The sequence below is a fragment of the Equus asinus genome, chromosome 11, assembly GCF_041296235.1.
Source record: "Equus asinus isolate D_3611 breed Donkey chromosome 11, EquAss-T2T_v2, whole genome shotgun sequence".
NCBI classification, from domain to species: Eukaryota; Metazoa; Chordata; class Mammalia; order Perissodactyla; family Equidae; genus Equus; species Equus asinus.
In genome coordinates, this window is record NC_091800.1 from 26,838,399 (window position 1) to 26,845,731 (window position 7,333).

The 7,333-nt window shown below is 44.7% G+C and overlaps 1 long non-coding RNA gene across 1 annotated transcript; it reads right to left on the minus strand.

Annotated features, from left to right (window-relative positions):
- Positions 1-961: 961 nt before the first annotated feature.
- On the minus strand, positions 962-5,938 carry LOC139046565 (uncharacterized). The gene is made up of 4 exons (XR_011506709.1): positions 5,482-5,938; positions 5,135-5,267; positions 1,260-1,330; positions 962-1,094 (listed from the first exon to the last, which is right to left on the minus strand). It is a non-coding gene; the product is annotated as an uncharacterized lncRNA (long non-coding RNA).
- Between the last annotated feature and the right edge of the window lie 1,395 nt (positions 5,939-7,333).

Genomic DNA, 7,333 nt, shown 5'->3' on the forward strand with positions numbered 1-7,333 from the left:
CTGGGAAAAGAGAGAGGTTGCTTGGGGGGCCCTCCCTCTCTTCAGCTATCATCAGCTTCTCTGGCTCTGCTTCTGCAGGATGACAGGGAGAGTCCCACCCACTGTGACTAACACCCCAGTTGCAGCATTTAATTGCTGTCCCCCCAACCCCACCCCAGCATCTTCATAGTATAAGCACAGTCATGCTACATCCCCCACCCCCCCCCTTTCCAACTGATAAGGGGTAAGCTGCTGCTGGGGTGGGGGGTTGGTACTGGGGGTGCGAGTGGAAAGTGATTCACTTTCTATTCATTTTCTAGAACCTTCCATAGCAGAGTGCCGTTAGAGAACTGGCTAATGTAGCCTCTCAGAGTTAATGGAGCCAAAGACAATTTCATCCCCAAGAACATTGGTTTGGGGGGCAATGATTTGCGTTTAATGAAAACAATTTTCCACAGCCTCTAGAAAGCACAGTTTGGCTCTGCTGTGGTGGAAAGTGCTTATTTTCTTTCATACCAGCCCAAACAAGCTTTCAAAGTTCAGGAACTTTCCTCAATACCAGTGGATTAATAACTACAGATGGAAATTTCTTTGGCAGCAGGTTGAAAAGCTGTGAGAGGGTAACCAGCACTCGGAAGATCCTTGCCACCTAAAGCAAGAGGAACTGGTTTTTTGCAACCGGTTTTATAACACCACTGGGGAAACTGATTATTCTCCAAGTGGGAGTGCTGTGGCTGGTTTGTTCTGGATTGTCATCCCTGCCTCCTTCTCAGTCCTTGCCTTGTGTCGACTGCAGTTCCACCTCCCTTGGTTTCAATTCCAGAAATGCAATTTCCCTCAAATGGCTCTTCTCGGACAACCTGGGCACCCCAGGCTGCCTCTGGCTGAACTTTGCTTCTAAGGCAAATAAGCAACTTTAATTTGGGCTCCCAAGTGGAAATAACAGATAGTCATCAAGAACAGAGGGCTCTTGCCTGGGCTTGCTCAGAAGATCCTCTTTGCAGAGAAGGGTGCAGCTGTCTCTTCAGCTTCCTGGTTAGGCATCCCTTGTCAAATTATCGGGAAGTTTCATTCTGTCAAATATTAACCCTTGTCCTGAAAGCCTTGCTCGGTTGCTTTAGTGAAGAGAGATGAGGGGAGAAAGTAAAAGAAAAGAGAAAGGGCATGTAGAAAGCAATCAGAACAAGAGACGCAAAATAAGGAAGGATCAGAAGGGGAAGGGAGAGAATATTAGTTGGAGGACCCAGCTGTTCAGCTGCACTCAGGGGGCTTCTGACTACCTGCTCTGTGCACGCGGATCAGCTGTCCCACCACTGTCCACTGCTCTGTTGGAGCTTTCATTCTTGTTGTCCTGGAAAAAAAATAATTACCGAGTGAAAATGTTTAAAAGAGCATGTACAGTATGATCCTCCCCCCCTTACTTTTTGAGGAAGATTAGTCCTGAGCTAACATCTGCTGCCAATCCTCCTCTTTTTGCTGAGGAAGACTGGCCCTGAGCTCACATCCGTGCCTATCTTCCTCTACTTTCTATGTGGGATGCCTGCCAGAGCATGGCTTGCCAAGTGGTGCCTTGTCCGCACGCGGGATCCGAACTAGCCAACCCTCGGCCACTGAAGCGGAATGTGTGCACTTAACCCCTGCGCCACCGGGCTGGCCCCTATGATCCCATTTTAAGCATGTGTTGCCATAAATATCTGGAAGGCTATAAATAAAAACTTTAAGTGTTTTCTTGGAATGGTAGAATTATAGATGAGCTTTTATTTTCTTCTTTTTGCTTATCTACATTTTCTACATTGAATACCTATTTGTTATAACAGAAAAGTTAAAGTTATCCTAAGAAGTAAAGAGAAAGGACAGATATAGAGGAAGAAAAATATGGAGTTGTGGGAAGGAGACAGAATTTTTTGAGGTACATGACATTCCAGATATTTAATCAAGCTCAGAATCTCCCAGTATCATTAGCCTGCTTTTTGCACTTGGGTAGCCATTTGACTACTACTTATTCTTTTTCAAGGGCTCTAATTTTGAAATCTTTGGAGTTGTATTTCTTAACCAGAGGTGCACATGGGACTCAGTGGGGAAACTTTTTCAAAATGCCCTTGCCAGGGTCCCACCCTCAGAAGTTCTGATTCATATGCCAGGTAGGCCTGGAGCAGGACTGTGAAAAACCTTCGCAGGTGCTCTGATACTCAGCCTGCTTGAGAGTTCTGTGATGTGCAAGGTGATTTGCTGGGGTGCTGAAGGAAAATATTAGAACTTCTAATTCTATTTATTTTCTATTGCATCCTTTAAAAATCTCTACTTGTATGTGTATTAATACCATGGATAATATTGATAGAGTAAGACATGTATAATTTGCAAGTAAATAAATTTACCTATTTGAGAGTGTGTTAAAAACGTTTTTCTTATAAGAATGTCAATCAAACAATTTGGAGACGGCTGCTTCAGAGAATTCTTCATGAGCGGGATAAGTCAAGTGTTTAAGCAAATTGGAAATTCTTCTCCAGGCAGAAGTAACGACTGGGGAAATTTCACACTCCTGACCATGACTCATTTTGACCAACTTTATCTCCTTCTTGGAGGGGTATTGCTATTCCCGGTCTTGCGTCATCACTTGTGGGTATGTGCTCTCCCCCAGGGAGGCTGCGGCTGTCTCTTGGCAAATACACATGCATGTACATGCCCCTGCTACACAGATCAGCACTGGGGAAGCTCGCAAAGCCTTAAAAAGGCTGATGATTATTTCATTGTTCCTATGCGCTATCCTCTTACAGCTGCTTTGAAAAAAGCAACTAAATTGTCGTAACTTGGAAAGGAAAACAATGAATAATAACTAGTAAGCAAACATGGATTAAAAAAATGAAATAATAGAAAAAGGTAAATGTGAGAAGTAAATCTTCCGGGTAAACAGAGAGGATTCAGCATGCACACATCTCTTCTTTTCTCTTTTCCTGAAATCTCACTAAAATGATGGTAAATGAATTTTTTTAACAAGGAAGATAACTTTTAAAATCATTATTATTTTTTTAAAATTTTTCCTTCTTTTTCCCAAAGCCCCCCAGTAAATAGGTGTATATTGCAGTTGTGAGTGCCTCTGCTTGTGCTGTGTGGGACGCCGCCTCAGCATGGCCTGATGAGTGGTGCTAGGTCTCCACCCAGGATCTGAACTGGCAAAACCCTGGGCTTCCAAAGCGGAGCGTGTGAACTTAGCCACGGGGCTGGCCCTGTAAGTGAATTTTTTTAAAGGGAAGGAAAAATAGCAACAAAATGTTTTTTTTTTAACTCCCCATAGCAACAAAATTTTAACAGCTGGAAAATAAGAAATGTGACCAATGATGCAGCAGACATGGGAACACTGAATCCTAGGCCAGCACTGGGGAAATTTGAGAAATTGAGCAGAATCCCTAAAGGCTCTGGAATTGGCAGCACCAGATACCTGTGGCAAAGAGGTGGACACGCTAAAACCAGAAGGAGCGGTTCCAAGCCTATTTAGGAATCGGTTAGACTCCCAGACCTACTCCGCACTCCACACAGCCCGGCCTGTGCCCACCCCCCCCCTCCCCCCCCACCCCCCCACCCCTCCCTGCCCCCCCCCACTGCAGAGCGACTAGAACAGAAGGTGTCTAGACTGGAGGACATGGTGCAGAGTGGAGAAGTGGGTGACGTACCGAAAACAGAGGGGTTAAGCGAATAAATGGAGACCACAGCTCTTTCCCCACTGGGCTCCCACGATGCCTGTAGCCAGAATTCTATCCTCCAGGCATGAGCCTGAAAGAGTCCTCTCTGGAGAATTTGGTCTCCCAAAGAGGACAAACTTAAAGGTACTAATGTGGGGGCCCTCCAACCACACAGCCCAGCCAGAATACCTAGTGCAGTCTCTGGTCAACAAGCCCCTATGGATGCAGACCTTCCACTCAGCTTCTCAACCCCCATTCTTAAAGAGGAGCAGACGATCAAGGAGTACTAGCCATTGAGGGAAACCTCTCACGTGAAGTACAGAGAACAAAATGAACAGAAAAAAGGAATTGGAGGAAAGAGAGACCATGCACGTTCAAGAAAATGTCCAAAACCCTCTGATTAATATTCTCGGGGCTGAGATACATAACCATCAAACTAGAAAAAGCAGCATTCAGGGGACAAATCAGACCTCTTGGAAATTAGAAATATGACAATAAAAGTGAAAATTCAATAAAAGGGTTAGAGAATAAAGAAGAGTAAATCTCCCTGAAATTAGAGCAAAATGGACAAACGAAAGGAAAGATAAGAACGATGAGGAGCCCAGAACAGGAGATCTAATATATGAAAATAGGATTTTCAAAGAGGAAAAACAGAGAAACCAGAGGACAGGAAGTCATTAAAGACATAATTCCAAAATATTTCCCACAACAGAGGAGCATGTGTTTCTGGAATAAAAGGACCACCAAATGCAGGCACAAGGATTGAAAGTACACCCACCCCAAGGCAGGCCAGCATGAAATCTCAGAACAAAGAGGACAAAGAGAAGATACTGCAAGCTTACAAAGAGGCTGGGAAACGAGGTCTTACATGAAGGATGATGAGTCCGAATGGTTTCAGACTTCTCCACAGCAACCCTGGAGGCCAGATGGTGACGGCCTTCAAATTTCTCAAGGAAAATTATTTCTAATTTAGAATTCTATACCCTGCCCAAACGATTGCTGTTATTTCAAGTGTCAGGGTAGATTAAGAACATTTTCACACATGCAAGATCTCAAAACTTTACATTTCATTCCCCTGCCTCAGAAAGTCTCCAGAATATGCGTCAAAACATGGAGCAAATCAAGAAAAAGGGGAACAGAGTTCACCCAGGAGGGAGGCAAGACAATCACTGGGATGACAGTGAAGGGAGGTCCCAAGACGAGAGCTGTGCCTCAGGTCCAGGTTGCAGCACGTTGGAAGGCTTTGGGAGAGATTGGGAGATGCTTAGAACATCCAAAGATTCTGAATGTCTCGGGAGCAGATGTAGACAAATGGCAGATACAAATACACAGAAAATGGAGCAAATGAAAACCAAGACAGTTATTAGCTCCAAGGACAACAAAGAGGTGTGCAGGAAAGGAGGAGTTATCATAATTTACTCTAGTCTAGCTGTGAAGGGTGTTTTACAGTCTCAACAACGCAAACAATGAATATTCACCTGACCAAGATTACAACACAACTGGCTTGGAAGAAATGGGGATGCAGAAGAATGAGGTCTGGTGGGAGCACCCGGCGGAAGGACACCAAATCATTGCCTTCTATTGTGGGGACAAACCAGATAACGGTTGACTCTGAAAAACAAGGAATAGTATTTGAAGCGCCTTAATTTAGAGACCTGGAGGTAAATACCAAAAGAATCATCCGAAAGAGGTAAGAGTGTGGAAAACGGTGAGGAGGGCCTGGGGGGCTGCTGTTTTTCGTGGCAAGCCTCATAGGACTACCCGACATCTTGGATTCTGTGCTTGTGTAACTCGGGGGGGGGGGGGTCAGAAAACAACAAAGTACCTATTAATAGTTTCTTCAGGAACAAAGTAAATCTCCTTTCCTCCCTGGATTCGAATTCCCCCAGCCTTGCTTGCTAGAGGCCCTCGCTGCTCGTTGTGAATCCTCCCACAAATACCCTGTGGCTGCACAGTGATGCTTGCTTCACCAACTGCAGTACCCATTAAATCTTGTGTTCCACCGTGATCTCCAGTCAGGACTCTCGAACTGAGACATCCAGGCCACGTTCCGTTTTTGAGGCTCCCAGTGCATTAAAAAAGGAAAAGTTGCAAAAATGGGATTACAAAACCGTGGTGAGCTTTACAGGTTTACACGAGCAAATGAACACCTTTATCAGATGCCAAAATGATGCCAGAATTCTAAATTTCAGGGCCCATGTGAATGTGAGGCCCAGGCCAAGTGGCCTTCCTGCACCACCCCCCAGCGCCCGCCCAACTCCGTGATCAGACTTACCTCAGGATCTTTCTCTGATTTTGCAGTCTTCCCCCGCCCCGCCTGTTATTGTGCTGTTTCCTTCCCTTCTACAGAACATGCATTATTCTGCGTTTGCCCTCACTGTCACTGAACTTCATTCAGTTCCCAGCAACTCCTCCGGCACTTCCTCACCCTGCTGTCACCTGTCCTTTGAATCAATATTCTCCCCATCCTAACAACCCTCATTAGTTAATTAAAATGCCCTCCTCCGCCTGTTTTCCATTGTGGTACCACATTCGTAGCTAATGAGCATGCTCACCATTCCATTATTCAGGTCGCTGATGAAATGTTACATCACCAGACCCAGTCTCTGTGGACCCCACATTTGTTATGTCCTCCTAGGTTAATAATAATCCACTGTGCTCATTCTCCAGGCATGCAGCCACTCGTAATTATGTGGTCTAGAATTTAAATTTTAGACCAGTGATTTTCAAACCTGGAGACACCAAGGGAGGTTTTAAAAATATGGATCCTGGATCTTACAACAATCTCATCATACTATGTTCAAAACTTGGCCCAATAAATAAGCCTGGTTATCTTAGATACAGAATCTTCCAAGAGAAAAACAGTAAAATATTAGAGATGGCTTGCAGGGCCTTGCAATAATAAAAAGGAGAAGTGACAGGCTGTCAGATTTTAAGTTCTAGTTTTTTTTTTTCTTGCATTTTAAAGGAAAAAAAATTTTGAGAACTTGGTCATGGGTGTTATATTAGTTTCCTATTCCTGCTGTAAAAAAATTACCACAAATTTAGTGGCTTAAAACAACACACATTTATTGTTGTCCAGTTCTAGAGGTTAGAGGTCTGACTCGGGTCTCACCGAGCTAAAATCAAGGTGTCAGCAGAGCTGTGCTCTTTCTATCTCAGTTTCTTGCTTTTTCCAGCTTCTAGAGGACACTCACATTCATTGGCTTGTGGCTTCATTTCTCTAGCAATGTGGAGTCCTTCTCACGCTGTTATCTCTTAGGCTCTCTCTCCTCCCTCCCTTTTCTATTTTTAAGGGCCCTTGTGATTACACTGGACCCACCCAGATAATCCAGATAATCTCCCCATCTCCAAGTCAGCTGATTAGCAACCACTTGTTTTTGCCACACAACCTAACATATCCACAGTTTCGGGAAACAGGACATGGACATCATTAGGGGTGGGGGAACGTTATTCTGCTAACCATAGGAGCGTGTTCCGTTTTCTTCTAATCATTTTTAGGTATGAAATGAGTGGATACAAACTCCCCTGCTAAAATTACAGGTAAAATTCACAGCCCCTTGGGCACAGTGACACACTCTGCCTCGTACCTACAGGTCTACACTGGGAGCCAAAGGACCTGCTGTGACCAGGGTCTGCCCGCACATCCGGCTGCAGAGCAGTTGCCCACTCCTTGG